General features: G+C 34.2%; 1 protein-coding gene across 1 annotated transcript in view; it reads right to left on the bottom strand.

Annotated features, from left to right (window-relative positions):
- OPHN1 (oligophrenin 1) overlaps nt 1-12024 on the bottom strand; it is a 388053-nt gene that overhangs the window by 50332 nt on the left and 325697 nt on the right. The window lies entirely within an intron of this gene.

Raw genomic sequence — 12024 nt, 5'->3', positions numbered from 1 at the left:
TCCAGAAGTGTTTCCTCCTATTTTGTTTTCTGGGAGAGGTTGCAGAGAATTGTTTTTCATTTTTTATTAAAGTTTTAGTAGGATTCTCCTGGAAGATTAGGCTGGAAGATTTTTTTCAGATGCTACTTAATTATGAATTCAATATTATTAATAGCTATATGGCTATTAAAATGATATACTTTACATTGGCTGACTTTGGTGAACTTGTACTATTTTAAAAATGGCCCACTTTATCTGTCAAATTCATTTCATAGTTATTCACATTATTACCTTATTATCCCTTTAATGTCCACGGGGTTAGAACTGATATACACTGCTATATGTCCTTTACAGTGATAATTTATGATTTGTTTTTCTTTGCCAATTTTTGTTAAGTTTTGTCAGTACTGGTTGGTGATTGAGCTGAGGAGTGCTTTACCTCTGACCTACATTCCCACCTTTTTATTTTGAGACAGGGTCACACTAAGTTGCTGAGAATTTCCAATCTTCTTTTCTCAGTCTCTCAAGTCACTGAGTAATCCTAGTGTAGTCACTGTGCCTGGCTTTCTTTGTCAATACTTCTAGAAGTTTTGTCCATTTTATTGATCTTTGAATAGTGTTTCTGTGGAACCAGCTCTTAGATTGACTTTCTCTATTGTTCTTCTGGATTTGATTCTAGAAATTTCTTTTTCATTATGTTATTGACACATTATAATTATAGACAATAGTGGGATGCTTTATGCCATATTCATACATGCATGTGACATGATTTGATCAGTATGATTCACAATACTTTCCCTTTCCCTTTCCTCCTCTCTACCCCAATCTGCTTGTTGTGTTGTACTGATCTTCCTTTGTTTTTGTGGTTATTATTATTTTTATTTTTATGAGTGCATTATAAATATATATGCATGTGGAGGTTTCATTGATTACAGGAATTTATGACTTTATTAAATATTATTTATTAATTCACTCTTTTTGTTTACTTTGGATTTACTTTGCTCTTTTTTGATATTTGGATGCCTATCTTATTTTATTATTTTTAATTTGTTCTAACCAGTTATACATGACAGTAGAATGCATTTTGATACATCATACATAAATGAAGTATAACTTCTGATTTTTCTGATGATGTGAAATCATACCAGTTGTGTAATCATATATGCACACAGGGTAATAATATCAGATTCATTCTATTAACCTTTACTGTACCCATACCCCTCCCCTTTCTTTATTTCCCTCTGCCTAATCCAAAGTACCTCCATTTTTCCCTAACACCCCCCTATTGTGAATTAGCATCTACATATCAGAGAAAATATTTGGCACTTGGTTTTGGGGCAATTGGCTTTTTTCACTTAGCATGATATTCCCCAGCTCCATCTATTTACTGGCAAATGCCATAATTTCATTCTTCTTTATGGCTGAGTAATATTCCATTGTGTATACGTATCAGTTTCCTTATCCATTCATTTATTGAAGGGCACCTGGAGTAGTTCCATAGTTTGGCTATTGTGAATTGAAGTACAATTTTAGATTGACTGAAAACTCTTTTCTACTGAAAGCATTTAATCCTATAAAGTTCCCACTCAGCAATGCTTTAGTTGCATTCCATAAATTCTGATATGTTGTTCTTTTCATTGTCATTCAGTTCAATGTAATTTTCTATTTTTAGTGCGTTTTTAGTATTCAAGTGTCCAAAGATTTTCATGTTACCATTATGTTTTTGATTTCTAAAATGAAAATAAATAAATATCATACATCAAAATCAACAGAATCAAGGACAAAATCAATAGATGTAGAAAAAGCATTTGATAAATTTCAACATCTCTTCATGATTCCACAATGGTCAGAGAAAAAAACTCTATATGATTTAGATTATTTTAAATATTTCGAGGTTCATTTTCTGGTCCAGGATATAGTGTACCTGAATATGTGTTCCATAACACATTCTCTACTGTTGGATGAGGTGTTCTAGAAATGCCTATTAGATCCCATTTGCTGATGGCGCTCTTCTCAATCTTGCTAATTTTCTGTCTAGTTGCTTTCACTTATTAAGAGAGCAGTGTTGAAGACTCCAAGTATAATTGTGGATTTTCCTATTTCCTTTTTAGCTCTACAAAATTTTATTTTACATATTTTGGAGTTTGGTTACTTAGTTTTAGATTTTAGAATTATTAGATCTTCTTGAATGTTTTTTAGAATTACATTTATTTTTTCTATAGTATTTTTTGAGCACATGACTGTACCAATTTTTAGTGCCTCTGTGTGTGTGTGTGTGTGTGTGTGTGTGTGTGTGTGTGTGTTTAACATATTACATACTTATCACAGGCTTGTAGTGTGGACATTTTACCTATCAAGGTGTACTGTACAAACCTGACCTCCTTTGATGTTCTTTGCCCTCTCTAATTTATCTTAAATATTTCCTCTACATATATAATCACATTATAAATTTTGCTTTAGCCATCAAACACAATTGAGAAAAATTTAGAAGTTTATTGAGTTTACTCATAATTATGGTCTTTCTGTAGTCCTTCCTTCCTGATATGTAAGATTCTTTTTTAATTGTGTCCCTTCTACTCAGAGAACTTCCTTAAACTATTGCTTTAGGGTAGATCTGCTACCTATAATTTCTCTAAGCTTTCTGCTGTATGAGTTGCAAAGCTTTCTGTTCTATCTTAAAACTCACTCTTTCTTATGTCACCTCCATTCTGATGTTGAGCCCATACACTGAATTATTTTTAATTTCATTGATTCATCTTTCAGTTCTGCAATTTTCATTTGGTTCTTCTTTGTATTTTCTATGACTTTGTTGAGATTTTTACTTTTTCATTTATTCCAAATGTATTCCTAATTGCTCATTAAAGCATTATATGACAGCTGCTTTAAAATTCTTGTCAGATAATTAATAGCTGTGTCATCCTGCTGTTTGTTGATGGCCTTTTCTCATTCATGTTGAGATCTGCCTGCTTCTTGGTATGACAAATGATTTTTTCAGCTGAAGCCTGAACATTCTGTGTATTATGAGAAAATTTTCCCTTGCGGTACTGGGGCATTGAACCTAGGGGTACATTACCACTGAGCTACACCCCCAACCCTTTTTATTTTGAGAGAGGATCTTGCTAAATTGCTGAGGTTGTCCTGAAACTTGAGATCCTCCTGCCTTATTTTTATTTAAATATTCTATTACAACAGGCTTCCTCTGACACTGCCATCACAGGAGAGGAGAAGCATTGTCTTATTGCTGCTAGGATGAGTGAAAGTCCAGGTCTTCTAACTTGGCCTCCATTGATATGAAGATGGAAATGAGGGGCATCTTGTTACTAATAGGCAAGACTGGGACTTTAGGTTCCTCACTAGATACTTGCTGACTTCACCTTGCCTAGATGGAGAGGGATGTCCATTACTGTTCCTATATGGCTTTCATTGTCACTGGAGTGTGGTGGTAAAAGTCTAGGCCTATTTTGATACTACTCCAGTGCTAAATGTGCATGAGAGTCAAGATATGTCATAGGGTCTCCACTGACAGCACAGGGATAGGGGAAGGAGTGTTATAACTGCCATATGAACACTAAAGTCCAGCACCCACCTGGACTTCTTTGTTTCATTATGGACCAATAAAAGCAGAAGTCTATTTAGGTTCTCCATTTGGCCTTTGCTGGCAGGGAGGAATAGGGCAATTTTTTCCTATAAGGTTTACTGGAGTACAGCGGTCACTGTCTATATCTTTGTGTTGTTGAGGTATCCATGTCCAGGCCCTTTGTCTAAAGACAGCAAGCTTTTATGGGTATGTTTTTTTTTTTTTTTGGTCCGTGATCATTGGTATTTTTAGGTTGTTAGTAGCTACAATAACGATTCTGGGGTATATGAGAAAAAATGATACCCAGATGATTCATGACAACGTCATTCTCCAAGTCCCAAGTTCCCTAGTCAGTCTGTGCCTTTTTTTTCCATATTTCATTCTTCTTATACTTCTTTCATACATAACATGTTGAGTTTTGAGTGGTACTCAGTGGAAAACTACAAAAAAAATACACCTATTTCATTTTCTGGAAACAAACACTTTTCCCTACTATTTTCTAGAGCCACATAGTACTCCACTGTGTAAAATGTAACCTGATAAATTCAACCTTCCACCTATATATGAGCATTTAAGATGTTTACTGTAGTTTGCAATTACAAACAATGTTGCAATATATATTTTGGTAAAATAAACAAACATTACCATCTTGTCCATTTTAAGCATATACTTTAGTAGAATTTAGGATATCCACAATCCTCTGCAACCATCAACATTATCTAGTTCCAGCACTTTCTCATCACCCCAAAAGGAAATCCCATGTACATTAACTCCTCATTATCCACATCTCCAATCCCTTAGAATATAGAATGCTTTCTATCTCATAGATTTGCCTATTCTAGATATTTCATATAAATGGAATCACACAGTATATGTCCTTTTATATTTGTCTTCTTTCCCTTAGCATGTTTTCAAGATTCTTTCATGTTAGAGCATGTATAGCAGGATTACATTCATTTTATTGACTGAATGATGTTGTGCTGCAAGGTTATACCACATTTTGTTTATTCATTAGTTGATGAACATTTGGGCCATTTGTACTATTTGGCTATTGTGATTAGTGCTGCTATAAAAATATCTGTATACTAATTTTTTTTTGTTTAAACACATTGTTTCATTTTTCTTGGGTACACAACTAAGGGAGGAATCACTAGGTCTACAGTAACTCTGCATTTATCTTACAGAAAATCTGCAAAATTGTTTTCAATAGTGCTGTACTTGCAATGTATTTTTATATTGTTGTTAGGGTATTTTCAGAGAAAATTCCTAGAAATAGAATGGCAATGTGAAAGTTAAATGCATTTTTAATTTTATTAGGTATTACCAAATTTACCTCCATTCTAGTTGTAGTAATTTGCATTCCAAATAGCATTGTATGAAAATTCTTATTTTGATATAGTCTCACCAACAAAATGTATTGTTACACGTTAATTTTCACATATCTGTTAAGTGAAAAATAGTTATGTAAATGTTAGTTTAATTTATATTTTTGTAAGTTAATAAAGATTGAACATTTGTCATGTTTAAAGGCTATTTTATCTCTTTTTTCCACTGTTTGTTCATGTGTTTTCCTGCTTTTTGTCAATTATTTTTCGATTTTTAAGAGACTTAGGGATATAAGCCTTTGATATGTATTGTAAATATTTTCTTCCAGTTTGAGGATTGTTTTCTGATATTTTTTGAAACTTTTTTAAAACTTTATTTATTTATTTATATGTGGTGCTGAGGATCAAATCCAAAGCCTCACACATGAGAGGCGAGAGCTCTACCGTTGAGCCACAACCCCAGCCCCTGTCTTCTGATATTTTAATGGTGTTTTTGCATGTTAATATATTTATATTTATATAATGTAATTCATCAATTTTCATTTATTCTCTTATGTCTGGATATTGAGTCATACTTTCAAAGTATTTTCTTATAGTAAGGTTAAAGAAGAATTGATCTACATTTTCTTCTAGTAATTGTATAGTTTCAAGTTTTATATTTAGATCTCTGTTATATTTGGAGTTTGTTATTATCTACGTATAGTATGTGGTATGGCTTTTTAAAACATTTTTTACATTTATAAATATTTGTTATATATGACAGCAGAATGCATTACAATTCACATTACACATATAGAGGACATTTTTTCACATCTCTGGTTGTACTCAAAGTAGAGTCACACCATTCTTGTCTTCATACATGTACTTAGGATAATGATGTCCATCTCATTCTACCATCTTTTCTACCCCCATGCCTACTTCCTTCCTCTCTCACTCCTTTGCCCTATCTAGTGTTTGTCTAATCCTCCCATGTCACCATCCCCAACCCCATTATGAATCAGCCTCCTTAGATCAGAGAAAACATTCAGCATTTGTTTTTTTGAGTTTGGCTAACTTCACTTAGCATTATATTCTCCAACTCCATCCATTTACCTGCAAATGGGCCAAAGATCTGAACCAACACTTCTTGGAAGACGATATACAATTAATAAACAAAAATATGAAAAAATGTTCAAATCTCTATCAATTAGAGAAATGCAAATCAAAACTACTCTAAGATTTCACCTGTCAGAATGGCAGCAATCAACAATACAAACAACAATAAGTGTTGGTGAGAATGTGGGGGAAAGGCACACTCAAACATTGCTGATGGGACTGCAAATTGGTGCAGCCAATATGGAAAGCAGTATGGAGATTCCTTGGAAAACTGGGAATGGAACCACCATTTGACCCAGCTATCCCACTCCTTGGTCTATACCCAAACTTAAAAACAGCATCCTACAGGGACATAGCCACATCAATGTTTATAGCAGCACAATTCACAATAGCCAAACTGTGGAAGTAAACTAGATGCTCTTCAATAGATGAATGAATAAAGAAAATGTGGTATATACACAAGTGGAATATTATTCAGCATTAAAAGAGAATAAAACCATGGCATTTGCAGGTAAATGGATGGAGTGTGGTATGAATTTAATTTATCTTTGTCCAAAGGGCTAACCAGTTGTCCCAGAACCCTTTAATTGAAAGTTCATTTTTGTTTCCTACCTAGTAATCTGAAATGTCGCATTACTAAATACAAAAGGTTGATTTTTTAAATTTTTTGAATACAAAATATAATATATAAATATATATATATACACACATATATATATACACTAAAATTAAAATCTCTTAAATTTAATAATGTAGATATATTTGGATGTAAGTACCTTTTTTCTTCTCTTGGATGATAGACAAGAAACTAGTGAAGTTTGGATTAGAACTAAAGATTGGCTATAGGTAAAAGAGAAGACCTTTTCATTGCATGGTTTGAAATTTTTACTATGTGCATGTACTATTTTATTTTTAAAAGTTACAAAATCTAAAACAGTAGATATTTGTTTAGTGCTTATCCTACTATCCACCCCTTCCTTCTGAGAACTCTTTCCCAGGAAATCCATGAGATCCATGACAATTCTTTCTATATATATTTTGATGCGTCTTCTATTGGTTCTTCAAACATTGACATTCCATAGAGTGCAGTATAAGGGAGGGGGGATGGGAATAAGAAAGACAGTAGAATTAATCAGACATAACTTTCCTATGTTCATATAGGAATACATGACCAATCCACAGCATATACAACAAAAAGAATGGGAAGTTACACTCCAAGTATGTATGTTAAAATATACTTTACTGTCATGTATATCTAAAAGGAACAAATAAAAAAAGGACTGGGACTGTACATCAGTAATAGACCACCCTGGGTTCAATCAGTACCAAAAATTGAATACATAAAGTAAAAATAAAATATCGACATGCCCTAGATCAAGAGTGGGAATAACATTCATTATTTTCTTAAAATTATTCCCTAGGCAAGAGTATTCAATCACATGATTTTAATTACCACTTGCAGACCACTGAAGGTCAACCCTCCTTCACTAATCCTGGATGTGCCATAGGAATGGCCAGCTTAACATGTTCCCAAACTGAATATTGCTCTTCTCTTTCAAACCTACTCCTCCTCCAGTCCAATCTACCTCAGTAAATGCAATTTAATTCTTGCAATAGCTCAGATTTTTAGAAAAACCTTTAGAGTTATTCCCGACTTCTCTTTTTCTTCCACACTTTACATATGATTTATCAGCAAATCCTATTGGCTTTGCCTTCAAAGTATATGTAGAATCTGACTACTTCTCACCATCTTCACTGTTAACACCGTCATCTAAGATCCACTATTTCTCTCCTATTTACTCTCCCTGTTTCTACCTTGTCCCCTACAGCTATCTTTTCACATGGCATCCAGAGTAGTCATATAAAAAATAAGACAAATCATGTCACACCCCTGCTCACAACCCTACTTCTATCTTAGAATAAAGTCTAAACCCTTATAGTGGACTCTAAGACTCTCCTATAAATCTATACAGCTTTTCTTCTCCATTACCTCTTTGAGCCTGTCATCTTCTATTTAGTCTTTTCCTTAACTCACTCTAGGCAATTTAACCCCCTTGTTGTCCCCTGAACATGATAGGTAAGTTTCTGCCTCAGGAAATTTCTACTTAACATTTCCTCAGCCTAGAATGCTTGCCCCCTAGATAGCTGAATGAATCTGTCCTCTACTTCCTATGGGTCTCTGTTCAAGGGTCATCATGTCCTGAGGTTCACTTCAGGTTCTTATTTCCTCATTTCATTAGTGCATTACAATGACAAAATCACTTTCCAATCCTTCCTATTCCCCTTCTCTGCTTTATCTTTTTAATGCTCATTACCGTCTAACATACATTTTAATTCGTTTGAGTACTATTTTTCTACTTGCTATAGAATATAATCTTCATGCAAATTGTGTCCTCAGTGTATAAAGCAGTACCTACCACATAGTGAGCATTTAACATTTATTTGTTTAATGAATTAATTCATCAATACGTAACATCTGGGCTTTAGACAATGGTTCAATTATAGCCTATAGGCCTATTGCCTATTTTATAAACAGTTTTATTAGAAAATGGCCATAATGATTTGTTTACATACAGTCTTTTAGCTTCTTTTCAACTACAGAGTCAACTAGTTGTGACAGAAATCTGCAGCCTACATATCCTACATATTTACTATATGGTCCTTTAAGAAAAATTTCATTGATCCTTGCTCTCAATTCATACAACTACTTGCTAGATATTGTTCTCTGGATAGCTTTCACAAATCTCAAATCCAAACTGCCCCAAACTGGGCAGTTCTCTATCTCCCCAGAACTTTCTCATTCTGTATTTTTTTTCAGGGAGATACCAGGGATTTAACCCAGGGGTGCTTAACCATTAAGACAAATCCCCAGCCCCTTTTTATATGTTATTTAGAGACATAGTCTGACCATGTTGCTTGGGGCCTCGTTGAGTTGCTGAGGCTGAACTGTGAACTTCTGATCCTCCTGCCTCAGCCTCCTAAACTGCTTAGATTACAGGCATGCGCCATCATGCCCAGTACCTCATTCTGAAATTTTTACATGTAAGAAAGACAGCCCCATTCACTTAGCCTACCATGTCAGAATTTCAGGATTCAGAAATCTCCCTCTCCAACATCTTCTGCTTCCAATTATTAAGTCCTATAGTTTTTGCCTCCCTGTCCCTCTCTCAAATGCCCCTGATTCAGACTACTATTTCTTCCTCATAATATAGCATCGCTGTCAAGAAAATTCTAAATATTTCAAATTCCTCAACCAAGCAGTTAAATGCTTTTAGAACCTTGTCCCTGTTTTCCTCATGTCCTGCTATTTGCTCCTAGTTCCACTTTATATTCCACTAGGATGTTTTTAGGTTCTGGGGCTTTGTTCACATTGCATCATCTTGAAATTTCCTTTCCCTAAGTCTCTTTCTTTATACTTTTAGTATAGGTGATGTTTAATTTTAGGTGTCAACTTGAATGGATTAAGGGGTAGCTAGAAGCCTAAAAAATAATTAATTTGGGTGTGTCTGTAAGGGTGTTTCCAGAGGAGATTGGCTTGTGAGTCTGAGTGGACTAGGTGAGGATGATCTGGCCTTAGTGCAGGCAAGCATTATCCAATTGGCTGAAATCAGAGAAATATAAAAGGTCAATTGGTCTTTTTTTCTGAAAGCTGGGCCAGCATTTTCTTCTGCTGCCTTGGACATGTGGTTTCTACATTCACTGGCCTTTGAAATTTAGGATTTACTCCAGGGCATCCAACTCTCCTCCACAGTCAGACTTTCAACTTCAGATGAGTCATACTATCAGCTTTCCTAGTTCTGAGGCCTTAGAATTTGGACTGAGCCATGCTACCAATATCTCAGGGCCTTCAGCATAAAGTGGACCTGTCATATATCTATATACATATTCTATTAGTTCTCTCTGAATAATCCTGACTAAAACACTATCATCTAATATAGGTGATGCTTCTCTTCAAGCACCTCTTCTGTATATTCCCAATAATACTACTGAACCAAAATGACTGGTGATAAAGCAGAAGCTAATGACTAAGTACCTTATCTCTTAACAAATCTAATTGGATTTAAATGTCACTTCTTATTAAAATATTTAAATCGATGCATAATAATTGTACATATTATTGGGGTAGAAGGCAATAATTTGATACATGCATACAATATGTAATGATCCAATCAAGGTAATTAGCATTTTCATCTCTTTAAGCATTTATCATTTCTTATCATTGGGAGCCAAAAAATTCTTCTCTTTTACTTCTTTGAAACTGTCCAAATTATGAAACATACATATAGGAACATATTGCAGTGAACTGCACCTTTACATATATCTATAAACAACCAATTAAAATGAATGAATAGAAAACCACTAAAGTAACCTCAGTAACTTTCACTAAAATAGAGGAAGGGGAATAGCACGGAAAAAGGGGAAGTAAAGAAGAAGCAATTGGGACTGAAATGGAACAAATTATATTTCATGCATGTATAATTATGTCAGAATGAACCCTATCATTATGCATAATATAACACATTAATAATAACATAAAATATATAATATTGTGTAAACTATAACTACTCTATTGTGCTGTAGAACAACAGATCTTATTTGTGGTATCTAACTGTATTCTGGTACAAGTTATTCAGCTCTTCCACTTATTAACTAAATAAAATTGTGCATGTGACCATCACATAGGCGGTATTTATTATCATCTACTCATTTTAGCTGAAAAAAAATTGCTATCAGAGAAGTCAAATAAGTTGTTTGAAATTGACACAGATAATATAGCAAAAAAGCACTGGGTTTGATCCTCAGCACCACATAAAAATGAATAAATAAAATAAAGGTATAAAAAAGTGTTGTGTCTGTTTAAAATATTTAAAAAAAAAGAATGCCAGTTGCTACTGAATATCCATTCTCTCCTTCTTTAAGTTGTGGCTGGGTAATCTACATCATAAAGACTATACCTCTCTGCCTCTCATCACTAAGTGTGACCATGAGATTCAATTCTGAAAAATGGTATATAAATGAAAGTGATATGTGTGACTTCCAGGTCATGGCCTTAAAGGAAAGGGCTATAACTTCTATTCCCTTTCTTTCCTTCTTCTTGACTGATAAAATGTAGAAAATATTCAATCAAGGTGATGAAAGCATCACTTCAGGGATTCCAGAGCACCAAGAAAGAACAAACCTGGGATCCTGAACCTGTGAAATCACCTTACAAGCTCTGTGCCATCTCCCTGAACTATTCTACAACCATGAAATAAACAACTCTCAGGTTAAAACACTGTATATATGTGTGTGTGTGTGTGGAATCTTATCAGCCCAGCCTTCGATATATGTGTCCTACCTAATGCAGCTAGCAAATGGCAATGCTTAGATTTGAACTATAGATAGACTTCATCAACTTCCTCATCCTATAGAAAAGTTTCTTATTGACTTAGGCTTTCCAATGATGGCACTGGCTGCTAAAAAGCTTAAAGCAAAATGTAGTCAAGTATACAAGACATGTCAATAAATATGACTTGTCATAACCTGATTCCTGAGCTCATTTTCTGTCTCTCACTTTGTTTTACCTTTTTCATTTGATCCGATTATAATATATGCTACCTTGTATGTTAAATACTATATCAATATTGCTACCTTAAATTCTTTTGGAATGAGATGTGGTTTAAATAAGCATATATATTAATTTATGTAGGGTTTTCACAGGATTCAGGATCTGCTACCATGAAATATGTCACCTTGGCATTTGAGGAAATAACAGAAATAAGAAGGACTCTGAGATCGTTTCCTATACTTTTTCTCCAAAGTAGGCCACAAGTGAATCCTTAACATTCCTTTAAAGCAGGTCATGATAATTTTATTCCACAGGTACCCTCTGTATACCTTGAATAAATGAACATCCTTATTCTTGAAGACCAAAAACACAAAGAAGAACCTGTACAAAGTCCTTGCCAAGTTCCCCCCTTCTATTACCATTAGATCATACCCATAAATCCTTAATCACATTTCTTCAAAACTATCCACTTCTTCATCAGACTTATTATAAAAATGCAT

This window comes from Spermophilus citellus (assembly GCF_964194105.1).
Source record: "Spermophilus citellus genome assembly, chromosome: X".
Taxonomy (NCBI): Eukaryota; Metazoa; Chordata; class Mammalia; order Rodentia; family Sciuridae; genus Spermophilus; species Spermophilus citellus.
Note: the sequence above shows the minus strand (reverse complement) of the source record. Positions and strands in the feature narration are given on the sequence as shown.